Consider the following 19,121-nt stretch of genomic DNA (forward strand, 5'->3'; position numbering starts at 1 on the left):
TCCAAAGCTCAAGTGGACCACACCATAGGAAATAGTGTGATTAAACCTCTACCATTGAAAAATTCTTAGAGGCCATAGAAGTTTTGGATCAAGCTGATGTTTGTGTTTTCTCTTCATTCATATATATTTGATATTATGAATAGGTTGGATGGCAAATAAACGTTACTGTGGGCCCAAGGAAGGTGTCAATGGTGGAAATCATTATTCCACATTATTTCGTGTCGCATGGTCCACTTGAGTTTTGGATTTACCGAAAATTTGGGATCAACCCACACCGTTCATCCATTCTTCAAGATCATTTCAGAGAATTATTCAAAAAATAATCATATCCAAAGATTAAATGGACCACACCACAAATACTAGCATGGATGGGAACGTATTAGCTACTCCCCTGCCACTACCCCGTTGGCTAGTATTCGATGCTATGTGGGCCCCACCATGATGTATGTATTTCATCCATTATGTTCATCCATTTTTACCGATCATTTTAGGGCTTGATCAAAAAAATGATTGGGATATAAACCTAAGGTGGACCACATCATAGGAAAACAATTGGCGATTGGATATCCACCATTAAAATCCATCTTAAGGCCCACTGTATTGTTTATTTGACATCCAATATGTTGATTAAGTCATACAGGACCAGATGAAGGGAAAAACCAAAGATTAGCTTGATCCAAAACTTTTATAGCCCCCAAAAGGTTTTTAATTGTCCACGCTCATTCAACACTGTTTCATGTAATGTGGTCCATTTGAGATTGGGATATACCTCATTTTTAGTCTTACACCATAAAATTATCTAGGAAAATAGATGGACAGCATGGATGAAACATGTACGTCATGTTGGGGCCCATAGAGCACCGACCACAGCCAATCGCCGGCCCTAAAACGGGACGCAGATTTCCTACTTAAGCCCTTCGCGTGAAGTTCTTGTGCAAGGATGTTGGGTGGGGCCCAACACCATGTTTTTGGGAAATCTACTCTGTTAATCCGTTTTTATAGATCATTTTAGGACAAGAGACCAAAAATGAGTTGGATCCAAAAATCAAGTGGGTCACACGAGAGGAAACAGTGGGGAAACAAATACCTACGGTTAAAACCTTCCTCGGCTCCACCTTGATGTTTATATGCCATCCAAACAGTTTATAAGGTCATTAACATTGGGATGAAGTGAAAATACAAAAGAAATAAAAAAAGGCCCGAAATAAAGCATTTTATGGCCATAAGAATGTTTCAATGGTTCTCACTGAATCCCCACTGTTTCATCTCATCTGGCCTAGTTAAGTTTTGGATCCACTTCATTTTTGGTATATTTTTCTAAAATGAGCTCTATAAACGGATTAACGGAGTAGATTTCCCATAAACATGGTGGTGGGCCCCACCCAGCATCCTTGCGTAGGAACTTCAGCTTTAGCAAGAAATCCACGTCCCCTAAAACGAGGAGACCACTTTTCTCTCTCCCTCTCATCCACTCTCCTTTTCATCTATCCCGCTCCCAACGCCGGCCCTAGAGATCTCTCCCACCTCTCTCTTCCTGTCGATCTCTTCACGAACATCTGGTAATGCTCTCTTTCTCTCTCTCAATCTCTCTCTCTCAATCAACTGATAGTGGTGGTTCTCTCTCAATCTCTCTCTCTCAGTGCCATGATTGGAAACCCCTTAGATTTGGAACCCCCATGATTGGAAACCCCATAGATTCGGAACCCCCATGACTGGAAACCCCCTGGATGCTAGCAATGCTTCTAGACACATATTTAGATTCATCCCAAAAGGGCTACATATGCAAGATAGAAAAATGAAAACCAAGGGCTACATATGCAAGATTCATATCTTGCCTAACCAATGATCCAGCTTGCATATGGGTTGAATCGAAGCACATGTACAGTTAGCAACACATCTCTTTCTCGGCAATTTCTCGGCTAGTAATTTTCTTGGGATATTTTCAAAATTTGATGTTTTTCCTATCATAATATAAAAAAAAAAAAAACTTGTGGAAAGTATTTTTAAAGACAGATAAACAATCCCGAACTTCAAAAACATATTTATACAATGAATTGTTCAAGTTTTTTTTTTAGTTTTTTTTTTTAAATACTATTTTTGGATAAATATCATGATAAACACACAATATTTTTATTTAATTTCTTAAATATGTTCTGATATTTTCAAAGTCTTGGCCATATTTTTTTCACTCTTAGGGGCCATTTGGATGCAACGAGATTTTTTGTTGTGGTTATATATATAGTAGGTTTCAGGGATTGGAAGACTTCAGGGGAGTTTGTTCTCATGGGGAAAGAGCTAGTTAAAGAATAGGCTATTGCAGCAAAGGCTATAGTGGAAAATCAGTTGAGCAATATCTGGGTGGTTTATAGTTCTTGTTTTGCTTTTCTTTATTCTGTCTCTTGCTTTTGTTGTATTTTTTAGGCATTTGGTGTGTGCAATAAAATGATCATTGTTTTTTTTTTTTTTAAGGTTGAAATGACCTAGCTATATGTCCTTGGCCAAATTAAAATAGCACTATGCCAAGTTAAAATAATAACAGCGGAGTAAAAGCGTATGATACCCAAATAAAGGAAATCAATTCACAATGCTGAAATAAAAAGTAGCCTTAATAATAAGTATTGAGACGTTGATACAAATGTTGTTCTAAGGACAACCTTACACCATAAAAACTAAGGGTTTATGGCAAGACAACCTTATTTCTAGAACGTTCTTTTTATCAAAAACTCAAACTGAAAAGGAAATAAAAGAAATAACAAAAAATAAATTCTAAACTATTACAACATTCCCACAATGCTTGAAATGTATATATTACAACATTCACATCCACACATACATCCCCCAAACCTGAATGATAAAAGATATAGAAATTAAACAAACATTCAAATCACGCGACACAAGAAATTATAGTGGTTCGCCTGTGTGTACACCAACTGTTAAACAACAGCCACACAACTACTCCACTCTTAATATCCTCACACAGGGGATATTAGCATTCACTATCAAAATAAGTTTCACAGGTTTACCTTAAACCTTCACAATTGTGTCTTTTAAATGAGCTTACAAAATTCAAAAACCCCTCTTTCTGAGTTTTTCAGCTTTCCTCAGATAACCAGTATAATGAGATTTTTCGAGCGAATCCCAAAAGAAACCAAAAAGAATGTAAATTACAATAATGTAAAATACTTGGTTTTCTCCTTTTCTTTGAAGCATGCCGGAAGAACCAATTGGAGTAGAAGTTCGAACATAGAAGTTCAATGTCCAATACTCACTTTAAAATGGTTCTAGGTTCTAATTGATTTTAAATTAAACCAGTTGGGCCTAGCTTTATCTGATTTTGATTCCAAGAAGACAGAATACAAAAATTCCTCTTTCAAATCAGATTGGAATGTAGAAACAAAATCAAATGCATAAGCTAACAAAAAGAGAATATTAAATATGTACAAAGTAGCTTAAAATGAACGCAAACTTATCTCAGAGTGACGTCTTGAATTTTCTTGAATTGAGTTATCAATCTTTGAAATTCGTGCTCTATTTATAGATGCAAAAACCTCGTCTACGACTGGTCTTGAAAACACTTCGACTGGTCGTAAAATCAACGGCATTTTGAAATTTTGAGCGCTATCTGAAAAACCCGTTCTACCACTAGTCTTAGGATGTCCACGACTGGTCTTAAACCATCCACGACCGGTCGTAGCAGACCCAAGACTGGTCATAGGAAACCAGGATTGGTTGCTGTAGTTCGAGTTGTAGAACCAGGACTGGTCGTGGGACGAGTCGTGCACTGTTCACAGGACCGGTCGACTAGGTCTCAGGACAGGTCGTAGCATAATAAAAAAATTCTAAAAAATTGTATCAACTTAGGACTGGTCGTGGAATTTCTTGGACTGGTCGAACCAGTGCTACGACTAATCGAACAAGGTCCAGGACTGGTCTTAGAATAGACCAAAATTATATAAAAACATTCAACTTGAATTATGTATACAAAATAGCCTACCTTAAGGTCAAACTAAGGTCTATCATACCTGAAGTACGAATATTGAAACTTCATTCAATCAGAAGATGGTTGACCTTTGAACCTTATGAAGCTTGATATCTTTACTTGATGTAACTAGATCTTGAGATCTTCTAAAGCTTGGATTTGTCTTCTTAGGTTGTACTTCATTTTGAGTTGAATATCTTCTTTGGACTTAAATAAGCACTCTTCTTATCGATGTAGTTCTGAATATTGAAGCTTACAGAAGAGGACCAAGTACATGACCTTGCATTTCTTGAAGTAGATCAACGTACTTGACTTGAAGCATTGATGCAGTGTCTTGAACATTCATATAACAACAAACTACACAAGACACATATAGAGTTTTTGGCACAACAGAATTTGACAACCAAAGGAGCATGATACCATAACACTTACAATCTCCCCCTTTGTCAAATTTGTGACAAAACACACTCAAATAAAAATAAGAGAAGCACAACACACACTTAACAAACAATCATGCACCAGTTATAGTAGAAAACCAGTTACAGCCTAGTTAAAGAATCATGCACCAGTTGTCATAAACTAACACACAACATTCATCTAGAGGCACTCCTCTATACTTACTCCCCCCTGAGTAGCATACATAAAAAATTATAAATCTACTAATGCTGCTACTAATCCATTTCCATCTCCATTTCATAACCATAAGCAATCAAACTAAAAGCTTCTCCCCCCTTTTGTCACAAAATGACAAAGGAAGAATAAATGGACAAGAATAATAAATAGGAGAGTAATAGATGAAATAACTAGGCAAGATATGAGAAAAAGATAAGCACAAGTAAAATCCACATATCATAATCCAATTCAATCTTAAGATAGATAAAAACAGTCTTACATACAGAGAGAGAGAGAGAGAAAGCAAAGTAGGATTAAAGTTCTTATAGACCATCAGAGAAAAACATTTAGTTAGCTCCAGAAGAGGGAGCAGGAATAGGTGGATCAATTTTGTGTAAACCCTTAGTAACGTGCCTCATATACTTGTGCAGATAAGCAAATTGAGATGATTATGTTACACGTAATTGAGCTATCTCTTCCTTAAAAGAATTCAACCTCTCATCAACATCAAAAGGCTGAAATCTGGATCATTTCCAGAGTCTGATCCCAGTTCATCAAAAATATCATCCATATCAACATTGTTAGGAGAAGATTCCTAGCTTCTGCTTCATTCCTAGCTTCAGCACCACTACCACCAACATCCACTTGGCTAGGAGCCAATTCCAATTTCATCTTGTTAATATTTGTATTGTTGAATATAAGATGATGGATAAGTGCCTCTCCAACAGACATAGCCACGAGCATGTGAGTGGCTAAAACATTCATAAGATAGGCAAATGGAATATCACTATGACTTGGATGGAGACGAAACTGAATGATGGAATGATAGATTAAAGAAGGCAGACAGATGTTTACACCAGAGATGACAGAATGCAAAACATGAACTATAAAAGAAGTTAGTTCTGTTTTGTTACCAGAACGCGGGTACAGATTTAAAATAAAGATTTTATGAAGAACCCTGTATCTGGGTAACAAATACTTTGAGGGGAGTGCATTCCCTTTATGAGTCTATTGCATATCCATATTACATAGTTCTCTAGTGAGCATGTGTTTTTCTGATTATGAGGGTTTTTCAGCTAAAGTATGAATGGGAATACCCTCATCATTAACAAGAATGGCCATAAGGCCAGCAATTAGATAATGATCTACATCAAATGGACCTTTTCTAGCATCAATTTTAAATGATAAATTCTCACTAAAAAAATAAGAAATGCATGCAAACATGGATTAAGCTATAGATTGGTATGCAGACCCACCCCAATGTAAGATGTTATCCCATCTAACAGATTTGAGTAGAGGTAGGATACCAAAATGAGTAATATGATTAAGATCAATAGGATGTTCAGCAATGACTTTGCGCATACACAAATCCCGTACATCGGAGGGATTATTTTTAAGTGATTGAAGATGGCGTTGAGTGATAGAAGTTGATCCAGAAGATGATGGACCACGGGAAGTTTTCTTTTTCCCCCTAGCATCCATTTATAATATAAGACTCAAAGAAACAAATAGATACAAAAGATTTGAAGTGGGATTTTGATAGATCAGATTTTTCAAAAGAAAACCCCAAAATTACAATGAAAGATCAAATAGATTACTCCAAGAGTGAAAACGAAGTAATATTAACTAGAATCTATAAGAAAAATGCATAAAACCCATAACCTTGAAGAACAATGAAGGTGGGTACGATTGGTCGGGCGTCGGCTTGTTGGAGAGAAAAGTGAAAATGAAGAAGAAAAGGTTTTTCCCAAATATTAAAAGATCCACTGAGTTTTACGACGGGTCGTGGATGTGCTCAACCGGTCGTGACACGACTGGTCGAGTACACACACGACTGGTCGTGTACCGACAAAAATAAGCATTTTTCATAAAAATTTAAAATTTAAGCAATTAAATTATCATACACACACACACACACACACACTATGATACAAGTATGCAAGAATATTCAATTTAAATTGCACATACTAAGATCAAATTTCAATTTACTAAACCTGCTTTTATCGAGCGGTGTAGTGAAAATGTTAGCAAGTTGAGTCTCGGTTCGAATGTATTCCAAAAATATTATTTAATCTTCCAATAATTCATGAATGTAATGATACCTAATGTCAATGTGCTTGGTACGTGAATGCTGGATTGGATTTTTAGAAATATTTATTGCATAGGAATTATCACAGTATAAGACCATAAAATCTTATGCTATTCCGTAATCACTTAACATACGTTTCATCCAAACAAGTTGAGTACATACATTTCCAGCTACAATGTATTCAGCTTCAGTAGTTGAGAGTGATACGGAACTTTGCTTCTTGCTAAACCAAGAGACTAAACAATTTCCAATATAAAAACAACCACCACTGGTTGATTTCTTATCATTGATATTCCCAGCCCAATCAACATCAGTGTACCTAGCCAACTTAACACTAGTATCATATGGATACCAAAGACCCAAATTTACAGAACTTGCGACATATCGAATAATCCGCTTAATCGCAGTTAGATGTGACTCTTTAGGGTTAGACTGATATCTAACACAAATACCAACACTTAAAGCAATATCGGGTCTACTAGCAGTTAAATAAAGTAAACTATCAATCATACTTCTATACACTTTTGGATCCATATCTTTACCTGTAGAGTCCCTTGAGAGTCTTAGAGTTGTACTCATAGGAGTATGAAAATTCTTACCATTCTCAAATCCAAACTTTTTAATCAAGTTCAAAGCATACTAGGTTTGAGAAATAAAAATACCATCAGGTCCTTGTTTTACTTGCAACCCTAGGAAATAATTTAATTCCCCAACCATGCTCATTTCGAACTTAGATTTCATTAAATCTGCAAACTCAATAGTCATGTTAGTACATGTTGATCCATAAATAATATCATCAACATAGATCTAAACCATTAAGATATCATTGTTATGTTTCTTAACAAAGAGCATCTTATCGACACTACCCATTTGAAAATTATGACTTAGTAAAAACTTAGTTAATTTTTCATACCATGCCCTGGGAGCTTGTTTTAGACCATATAGAGCTTTTTTAAGACGGTATACATGATCAGTAAACTTAGGGTCTTCGAACCTTGTAGGTTGTTCAACATATACTTCATCATGTAAATCGCTATTCAAAAAGACACTCTTTACATCAATTTAATAAATTTTAAACTTTCTAAAGCTTGCAATGGATATAAAAAGTCTGATTGATTCAAGGCGAGCAACTGGGGCAAAGGTTTCATCGAAATCAACCCTTTGTATTTGAGTGTACCCTTGTACAACCAGTCTTGCCTTATTTAGAATAATATTCCCAAGTTCATCAGACTTATTTTTGAAAATCCACTTTGATCCAATAATATGTTTATCTATAGGTTTAGGAACAAGGTACCAGACATCATTTCGAACAAACTGATTAAGTTCTTCCTGCATAGCTACTATCTAGTTTTTGTCAGAAAGAGCTTCTTTTACATTTACTAGTTTAATCTGGGATGTAAAACACACGTAGTTACATATGTCTTCTAATTGTCTACGAGTGTGCACACCAGTGAGAGGGTTTCTAAGAATTTGAGTGGTTGGATGATCTTTGACAGTCCTTAATTCAGAATTATTTCGACTTGATGAAGTATTTGGTTTGTCAATCAAAAGAACTTCATCATTATCTAAACTAGGGGTAGGTGTATTCAAGTGATCATCAATGATGACATTAATGGACTCTTGAATCACACTAGTCCTGTTGTTCAGAACACGATATGCACGACTATTTAAAGAATATCCGAAAAAGATCCCATCATCACTTTTTATGTCAAACTTTTCCAAATTTTCACGGTCACGCAAAATATAGCACCTGCTACCAAAAACTCGAAAGTATTTAATAGTAAGCATCTTATCAAACCAAAGTTCATAAGCAGTTTTATTATTTGATTTACATGTATAAACTCGGTTGATAATATAGCACGCAGTATTTACGGCTTCAGCCTAAAGATTTCTAGGGAGCTTCATACTATTTAACATTACATTTTCCATTTTTTGAAGCACTTTATTTTTACTCTCCATAATTCCATTTTATTATGGTGTTTTGGGCGCAAAGAATTCATGCGATATTCCCTAATCACTACAGAATTTCTCAAAACTACTATTCTTGAACTTAGATCCATGATTACTATGGATCTTACAAACTTGAGAACCTTTTTCAGTTTGGATCCGTTTGAGAATCCTTTTTTACTTCATCATGGGTTTCTAATTTATCACTTAAAAAGGCTACCTAAGTGAATATGGTAAAATCATCCACGATTACCAGTATGTATTTTTTGCCACCTCGACTCTCCGTCCTGGTAGGTCCTATAAGGTCCATGTGGAGAAGCTCGAGTGGTCTGGATGTAGCATTAGAGTTCACCTTTTTGTGAGAGCTCCTTGTTTGCTTGCCATACTGGCATTCACCACATATTTTGTCTACTTTTTGTAATTTAGGTAGACCTCTTATTAGTTCTCTCTTGCTCAATCTGTATAAATTATGGTAGTGTACATGTCCAAGGCATTTATGCCATAATTCTGTTTCATTGGTATGGACTATGTAGCACGATTGATTAGATGAGCTACCATCGCTTACAATATAGCAGTTTTCAGAAGTCCTATGACCAGTTAATATTACAGAACCCTTTTTGTTTAAGATTTCACAACCTTTATTAGAAAATTTCATGCTATTATTGTTATCACATATTTGAGATATGCTTAAAAGGTTGTGTTTTAGCCCCTCAACATATATAACATTCCTAAATAAGGGGAGGTTATAGAGTTGAACTATACCTTGGCCAATAATCTTACAGTTGCTAACATCACCAAATGTGACCGACCCATCAGTCATATCTTTAAGATCGGTGAATAAAGCCTTGTCGCTTGTCATATGCCTGAGCACCCACTATCAAGGTACCACTTTGATTGGCTTGTAGCTTTGAAAGCAGTGTGGGCAACCAAGCAAGTAACCTTAGGAACCCATTTCATAACTGTTTTGGGTTTAGGAGTATAGTTGGTCTTTTTCTTTCTGTTGTTGTAAGAATGACCTATTGAGTTAGATTTTAAGAGCTCCTTAAGCAAATCAACTATTTTTTTAGCTAAAGTGTTTTGGTTTTGAATTTTATAGTTGACATAATTTCTTTTAGGTTTTTGAAAAGTTTTAGCATTTTTAGAGAAACTTTGATTAATACTTTTCCCTTTTGAGTTAGAGGTTTCTTCTTTCACAAGCTTAGGAGGAGTATTCTTCTGTTTAGAAGGTATATTCTTATCATAGCCCAACCCGGTTCTGTCGCCACATTTTTTAGATCCGGATAAAATTTTTTCAAACTTTGGATCTCCTTGGGCATACCTCCATGTATCCTTTAAACTCAAAAGTGAAGAGTTTTCAAGCTTAAGTTTATCATTTTCAGATTTAAGTTTTTCAATTAGGGAGGTTTTAAATTCTAAATCACTTTTAGTCTTTTCAAAATAATCTGAAATATGGGATTTTTCTAAAACAAGAGACTCAAAATTTTCTTTAAGTTTTAAAAACTTTTCTTTTTAAAGTTTTTGTTTTACGACAATTTTACAACTTTCCTTATATAAAGCATTATAAGCATCTTGTAGATCTTCTTCATTTTCATGATCACTATTTAGATTTTCTTCACTAGTTGAATCATCATGATCTGAAAAAGTGAACTTAGCTAGAGTCATAAGGGCTTTAACTTCATTGCCTGACTCAGTTTCAGAATCTTCTGATTCAGAAGAGGCTTCAGTGCCAGAAGATTTATCCCAAGTAGCCAACATTCCTTTCTTCTTAGATTTATCCTTTTTAGGACATTTGTTTGCTAAATGCCCATATTATTGGCATTTGTAACATTGACTATCTTTTAAAGATTTCTAAGTTTTAGATTGAGGTTTAGATCTTTTCTTATCATTTGATTTTTGAAAATCAATCCTCTTCTTACTTTTGAAAATCTTGTAAAACTTTTTCGCTAAAAGAGTCATATCGTCTTCAGAATTTTCTTGAGAAATATATTTAGAAGATTTAAGAGCGATAGATTTACATTTATGAGCTTAAAGTTTAACTCATAGGTTTGTAAAGAACCAACTAGTTCTTTTACCCTCATATTGTCCGTATCACGAAGTTCCTGGATCGCGTTTACCTTAGAGTTGAACCGTTCAGGAAGTAAGCGTAGTATCTTTGCACAAACTTTACTATATGGGATTTTATCACCAAGACCCCACATAGAGCTTACAATGTCATTCAATCTTATACAAAAGTCCATAAACACTTCATTTTCTTCCATATGAATTTCCTCAAATTTAGTTGTGAGGAGTTAGACTTTAGATTTCTTGACAATTGATGTACCCTCGCGTGTCATTTCTAAAATATCCTAAGCTTGCTTTGCAGTATCAAAGGATATAATTCTTTTGAACTCATCTGGTGATAGTGCACAAGTAATTATATTTAGTGCTTTTGCATTGGCACTACTCTCATTTTTCTGAAGAGTGGTCCATGAGAAATACAGTGTTACTCTCATCGATTTTAAACCATCGATGCCAGACACTTCAGTGGTAGGTGGGATCCATTCGGTCACTGTGGCTTGCCACACACTCTCATCCATTGATTTGACGAAAATCCTCATCCTAGCTTTCCAATAGGAATAGTTGGAGCCATCAAATGGTGAAGGCCTAGTGACTGAAAGGCTATCAAAATTTGACATTTATATATAGCTTAGATCGTTAGCTCAGGAAATGAATCCAAGAATAAAGAATTAAAAATGAGCTATTAGGCTATGATACCACTTGAAACGACCTAGCTATATGTCTGTGAGGAGGGGAGGGGGGGGGGGGGGGTTGAATAGGACTATGCCAAGTTAAAATAATAACAGCGAAGTAAAAGAGTATGATAGCCAAATAAAGGAAATCAATTCATAATGCTGAAATAAAAAGCAGCCTTAATAATCAAGTATTGGGACATTGATACAAATGTTGTTCTAAGGACAACCTTACACCATAAAAACCAAGGGTTTATGGCAGGACAACCTTATTTCTAGAACGTTCTTTGTATCAAAAACTCAAACTGAAAAGGAAATAAAAGAAATAGCAAGAAATAAATTCTAAACAATTACAACATTCCCACAATGCTTGAAATGTAAATATTACAACATTCACATCCACACATACATCCCCTAAATCTGAATGATAAAAGATATAAAAATTAAACAAACATTCAAATCACACGACACAAGAAATTATAGTGGTTCGCCTGTGTGTACACCAACTGTTAAACAACAGCCACACAACTACTCCACTCCTAATATCCTCACACAGGGGATATCAGCATTCACTATCAAAATAGGTTTCACATGTTCACCTAAAACCTTCATAATTGTGTCTTTTAAATGAGCTTACACAATTCAAAAACCCCTCTTTTTGAATTTTCTGGCTTTCCTCAAATAACCAGTACAATGAGAATTTTCTGGCGAATTTCAAAAGAAACCAAAAAGAATGTAAATTACAATAATGTAAAATACCTAGATTTCTCCTTTTCTTTGAAGTTGTAACGCCCTGAAATTCGACGGTCGAGCATAACTTAGCTCCCGAGTTCCAAAACATCACTTATGCAACATATGTAATGATGGATGTATGTCGTCTGTATGAGTGTATAAAACATGGAGTAGATTAAGCCAAACTGCAAACATAATCCAGGGATAAGTGAAAGATGCAAGCAGAAGAGTTAAAGAAATATATGTGTACATGTGTAAGTCCCTGTGGTATGTATGCTCTGCTAGGTCATAATACAAGTGTTTCTCTTCAAAATACAAGTATCAAAATGAAGTTATCAATCCCAAAAGAAAACCCAGAATTCCCGTCGATCAGGACATGGCTCACATGAACCCGCCTGAGAACTGCATAATAGAAAACGTGTCCTCATCATCCTCGAACTCCTGCACTGCCTCAGGGGTCGCGTCATCATCTGCATCTAAGACAGAGTCTGGTTGGTGTTGAAACACCGTCCCAGAATGTGGGAGTGAGTGATCAACTCAGTGGAACTATACAGTAAAAGTTAACATGATATCAAATCAATCAAGCAGTAATGATAAGACAAAATAATTAAACAAGTCTAAAGTACTCTTGTTAATGCAAGGATTTATGTATAAATGATGCATGCCCTCGCCTGCACTCCCTCAGCATCTTCATCTTACGTTACGCATGACAACCTCCCGCAGTGCCAACGACTTCTACGCACATGCAATGCGGTGCATGAGTATGATTACCAAGTTGTTATTAGTCCTTTTCATACGGCAGGATTGGGAAGCTAAGGTACCTTCCTCATATCAATTTCCACACAGTGATCCATTCTAGGGTCGTCAGTCCTAGGCCATCTCATAGATCATATGGTTCTAGGTCGCTGCAAAGGGCTCGTCACCAATCAAGGCACGCCTATCATACCTCAGTTACTACGCTAAGGCTTGTCGCCTTAATGCAGTATCGCGGTATGCTCGAGGTCACTACAAAGGGCTCGTCACCAATCAATGTAGGCCGACAGCGTGAATATAGTGTCTCATACCACCATAATCGGCTCACGAGTCTGATGTGCTCATTGGTCACTACGGGGAGGCTCGTCACCCCAGCGTGGGCCGACGGCTCGACCACGGTGTCCCATACCACCATGTCCGGCTCATGAGTCTTAGCGGATCAAGGTACCACGGTTAACGGGTTTTCATCGGTAAGTTTGGTACCCTAGATTCAAACAATAGCGTCCATACATGGTGAACATACATCGGACAATCGGGTTACTTGACGAACTCGACTAGCACGAGCGCACGTTGGGTTGAACAACATAGAGTGCGCAAACACTCCGTGTGGCCAAACCACTGCCGACAACTCTAATACGACTCGGGTTCGTCAAACACGTCCTTCGTGGTGAAAGCAACCTCAACCATGAACTCAAGGCCGATTACCGATTTCCTGGACTATTCCATAGTCCCAAACATATTCCATTACAACAGATATTCATATTAACACTTTAGAACAGTAATGGAATAACAACCCAAATCATACAGTATGTGAGCATTTGAAGAATATTAACTTAACATGGATTTCAACATAAGTAGTGCTTAAACTTAAAGAACAAAGAATGTAAATTTGTAATGACCTGGAAAATTTCGTGCCAAGACCCGAGTACTACCTCTATTTTCCTTAGAAGCTATTTGTGGGTTAATTAGCGTTAAACTCGATTGCTTGTGAAATTAGCATCAATCACTTTAAATTTGATCTGCAGGGCTCAAAACCTCTAGAATTGTTAGCGCTATGTTACTCTGAAACCTAGGATTCAATGCTAAATCCAGTTGCTCTTGGGAATTTTTAGAAGCTTTAGATCGGACCTGCACCGGGCGTCGTAAGTCCGATAGCGATGATCTTAGACAGTTATGGTCACCATGTTGGGCTTGACCATCACCTCAAAAATCAAGTCCAGATGATGTCCTGGGTCGATTTGATTGAGTCCGGAGTAAAGAGTGTAAGAACGGTGAGAAATTAAATATGATTTTATGAAATCGGAGTCGTGTCACTCGCGCGACGATTTTAAGCAATCTGATTATTGGATTCTGACCCAATTTCACCCTCGGATCAGGGAAGATGGCCCAGGCATGTCATAATGCTTGTGGACCTGATCGAGTTTCGGTAACCGTTGAATTGAGAGTGGTCCGCCACGGCTGATCTGTAAATCCGATCAGTACGAAAACTCAGCCTGACCTAGATCCATGGTCAATGAGCTAAAGTCCGACCGCAAGTGAAAAAAGGACCTCTGGAAGTGTTCCGTTGGATCGAGAGAGGCCTGATTTGGTTATAACCTAAGTATACCTTGGCCCTGGGGCTATTTTCATCAATGCTAGGCCTATATATAAACCTTAAAACCCTCACTCTCTTTTCCATACGAATTTTTGAACCCTAACTAAGAAAGAGAGAGGAAAAGAGAGAGAAAGTGAGAGAGAAGTTGGTGAATTGTCTCAAGATTCTTTCCTGTTACTCTTCATCCTTGAACCATCACTTTAGAATCGTTATTCCGATGATTCTAAGTTCCTTCTTGGGTAAGTTAACCTAATCCTAATCTGTTTTAGAGCTTAGAATAGTTTATGTGTTGTTGTAGCTCATTTCTATTCTTGCCTTAGATTATCTTGTCGTCGTTGACGAAGACATATCATCTGAATCAGGTCGGTGTGCTATTTCTGGTTTAAGGTGCGAACTATATTCGTATAGGCTATGGTTTTCAAGGCTTTCAATGTCAATTAATGGTTTATTCTTGTTGTGGGTGCAATTTCACATACCAAATGCTATGTTTATTTTGCGTTCCTGATGTGCATGTGTTATATTGAGATTTGTGTATTCTATGTATATGTAGGAAGTACCGTATACGTATAAAATATGAACATGTGTTTGCCATGATTAATTATCGTGTACTTGTGCTAATTGTATGTGTGTCAACTCCTTGGCAAAAGGAATTGTCCAAATGCGTGTATTCCAACATACATCATGTATGTTGAACTATGTAGTCTAAGTGTTTGTAGAAATGTCTGAATGATCTGATGTGTAATATATTAACCTAGTATGGGCGTTGAGAAGCGATTCTCAACTTTCCTATTGGTATGTATGATTTCCTACATGCAAGTTACGTTCTTTGTTCTTTAAGTTCAAGCACTACTTATGTTGAAATCCATGTTAAGTGATATTCTTCAAATGCTCATATACTAAATGATTTGAATTGTTGTTCCATTACTGTTTCAAATTGTATATGCATATCTATTATAATGGAATGTGTTTGGGACTATGAAATAGTCCAGGAAATCGATAATTGGCCTTGAGTTCGTGGCTGAGGTTGCTTTCACCACGAAGGACGATATTTGACGAATCGGAGTCGTATTAGAGTTGTCGGCAATGGTTTGGCCACACGGAGTGTTTGCGCACTCTATGTCGTTCAACCCAACGTGCACTCGTGCTAGTCGAGTTCGTCAAGTAACCCGATTGTCCGATGTATGTTCACCATATATGGACGCTATTGCTTGAATCTAGGGTACCAAACTTACCGATGAAATCCCGTTAACCGTTGTACCTTGATCCGCTAAGACTCATGAGCCGGACATGGTGGTACGGGACACCGTGGTCGAGCTGTTGGCCTACGCTAGGGTGACGAGCCTCCCCGTAGTGACCAGTGAGCAACCAGACTCGTGAGCCGATTATTGTGGTATGGGACACTATATTCGTGCCATTGGCCTACATTGATTGGTGACGAGCCCTTTGTAGTGACCTCGAGCATACCTGGATACTGCATTGAGGTGACGAGCCTTAGAGTAGTAATGAAAGTATGATAGGCGTGCATTGATTGGTGATGAGCCCTTTGCAGCGACCTAAAACCATAAGATCATATGAGATTACCTAGGACTGACGACCCTAGAATGGATCACTATGTGGAAATTGATATAAGGAAGGTACCTTAGCTTCTCAATCTTGCTGTATGAAAAGGACTAATAACAACTTGTAATTATATTCATGCACCACATTTGTATGTGCGTGGTAGTCGTTGGCACTGCGGGAGGATGTCATGCGTAACGTGAGATGAAGACGCTGAGGGAGTAAGGTGAGGGCATGCATCATTCTCCATACATCCTTGCATTAACAAGAGTATTTAGGACATGTTTGATTATTCTGCTTTATCATTACTGCTTTATTGAATTGATAATATGTTAACCTTTGCTTTATTGTTCCACTGAGTTGATCGCTCACTCCCACGTTCTAGGACGGTGTTTAAACACCAACCAGACTCTGTCTTAGTTGTAGATGATGATGCAACCCCTGAGGCAGAGCAGGAGTTCGAGGATGATGAGGCCGCATTTTCTTTTATGCAGTTCTCAGGCGGGTTCTTGTGAGCCATGTCCTGATGCGTGGGAATTCTAAGTTTTCTTTTGGGGAATAGATGAATTTCATTTTGATGCTTGTAATTTGAATATAAACACTTGTAAGTATGACCTGGCATGTATGCGTATTTCAGGGACTTGCACATGTACACTTATGTTCCTTTAAGTCTTCTGCTTACGTCTTTCACTTATCCCTGAATTATGTTTACAGTTTGGCTTAATCTATTCCATGTTTTATGTACTCTTACCGACAACATACATCAACCATTAAATATGTTGCATAAGTGATGTTTTGAAACTCGGGAGCTGAGTTATGCTCGACCCCCAAATTTCAGGGCGTTACAAGTTAGTATCAGAGCATGAATTGGATTAAACTGGACCTGGGTTATGGTCACACACCGCACGCTGTAGCCACCTTAGTGTAGGAGGGTGCGAGGTTATTGTAAAATTTGTGGATATATTTCCGTTATTTCTATCGGTGAAAGTTTACTGAAAACGATCGCTGAGATCGAGTCTGTGCACACTCCTGTTCACACACAGTGATCCAAAATCTCTTCTAGACTGTCCATTGATGAGTTCAGATGGTTTATCTTCCCATATCAGCTCTTAAAATGTCAGTAAACCAGTGTTTGTATCAGATTTTAACCCAAGTGGCCCGATGGGCGTCGAATCGGACAAAGGGGCCGATTGGGGCATTTTCATGGGGACTCAGGGGGGACCCACCTCATTTTGGACTTAAGGGGCTAGGACAACCTCGCCCAAACGGCGAGTCATTGCTGGAGTGTCCAGAGACCGGCGATGACCTCGCCGGTTCGGCGAGCCCTCTCCGCCCAGCGGGCCGGCTCGGGCCGACGCCTTTGGGGCCTAGTGTGGCCCACTCCTCAAAGGTTGGTTGATTAAAACACCTTCTAAAACCCCTTTCTTTCATAAGCAACCCTCCCAAGCTCTCCTTTTCTTCAAGTTTCTCTCAAAACTCCACCAAAATCCCTCCTCAATCTCCTTCTTCTTCCATATTCGTGCACACCCATTCAACCCATCTCAAAAATCCACCCCTATTGCTGTTTTCACTCCCTTTTCTCCTCGTTTGAGCTCTCAAATCCTCCTTTGGGATCTCAACTATGTGGAAGCCTCACCATTCTACCCATTTCTCCTTTTTCTCTTATTTTTCATGGCCCTCTTTGAGTTTGTCACGGCCATATTTTTCATCTCCACCTTTCTCTCTTTGATGGGGAAGAAGAGAGCGCCCGTGGATGAAGCCAGGCCTAGCTGACCAACCTGTGCATGGAGACCGAGAGGTGCCGCCGCGAGCACGACCGCCACCTGTGAATTTCAGACCAAGCGGGACCTTGATCCTCAAGCTCCCATTGGAAGAACCTTGTTGGCGGAGCTATCTCATGGAGTCTATGCAGGCCGTAGGGTCCTTTTTGAGGCTCATATAAATTCGCGGCTATTTGGCGAGTCTCTTGTTGGAGCGCCTGGAAGGGGCCGATTGGTGTCCCTTATTTGAGGGCGAGTATCACGTCAATGCGAGTACTGTTCGAGCTTTTTATGCCCTCATTCGTAATCCTTCGTTGGAGCCTCAACAGTTCAAGATTCCTTGTGGTAGCGGTCGGGATGCCACGGTCAACATCGCTTTGATATCCCGACTCTTGAATGTGGCGCTCGGTGAGATGCATGCCAGTGAGAAGAATCTGAGCAGTGCGCGCAAGAGGGATCGCTGCAGGCAGCTCCTGTGTGGTCGTCTGGTTAAATGGCAGCCTAATAGAAGCCTTCTAGCTACCAACATGACGGACGACTTCCGTTTACTTCACCACATGTGTACATTCAATGTTTATCCAAGGTGGAGCAACCGCAGCGAGTGTACGCGCCTGATGGTAGATTTTCTATATCAAGTGAGGTAAGGAGAGAAGCTATGTGTGCCGACGTGCATCTTGTGTCAGATTATCCTTATCACTCGTTCGAACAGGAGGACCGAATCTCTCCCATTTGGCAGACTCATTTGTAAGCTTGCACATGAGGTTAGCTTCAGGCTTGGGGCAGAAAAGCCAATACTTGTTCGATACATTAATGAGACGACCCTAAATCAGATGGAAATTGGGCCTTGTCGATGACAAGCCTCAGAAAGTGAGGATGAGTCAGAGAGCGATGAGGAAGAGAGTTATGATGAGGGTGGAGCTGAGATTGAAGAAGAAACAGAGCAGGATGAGGAAGAGGTAGAGGCACAGGATACGAGTGAGAGTTCTCCTCCTGTGGCACTAGAGCAGAGCGTAGATCAAGCTGCCAGGGATGCCCGTATCGCTCGTCTTGAGGAAGGTCAGGCTATTCTACGCTAGGATATCATGGATCTTTGAGGCCTTGTGAAGCATAAGTTTAAGAAGGTGACTCGAACTCTAAAGTCTATCCTGTGTTTTCTGTAGGATAAGGGTGCCCCACCTCCATCTCCTGATTTCGACAAGTAGTTGCAGTTGTAGTCATCCTTTGCTTTGTTTTGATGTTTGCTATTGTTGGCATAGTAGTTGGAAGTTGTTTGTTGTTTGAAGTTTTAGATGTTGTAGTTCACATGCTTTCTTTGTCGCGATTCATGTAATGTTGCACTTCTTGTATTGCAACAATTTTGTTAAATAAA

This window comes from Magnolia sinica, chromosome 1 (assembly GCF_029962835.1).
Source record: "Magnolia sinica isolate HGM2019 chromosome 1, MsV1, whole genome shotgun sequence".
NCBI lineage: Eukaryota > Viridiplantae > Streptophyta > Magnoliopsida > Magnoliales > Magnoliaceae > Magnolia > Magnolia sinica.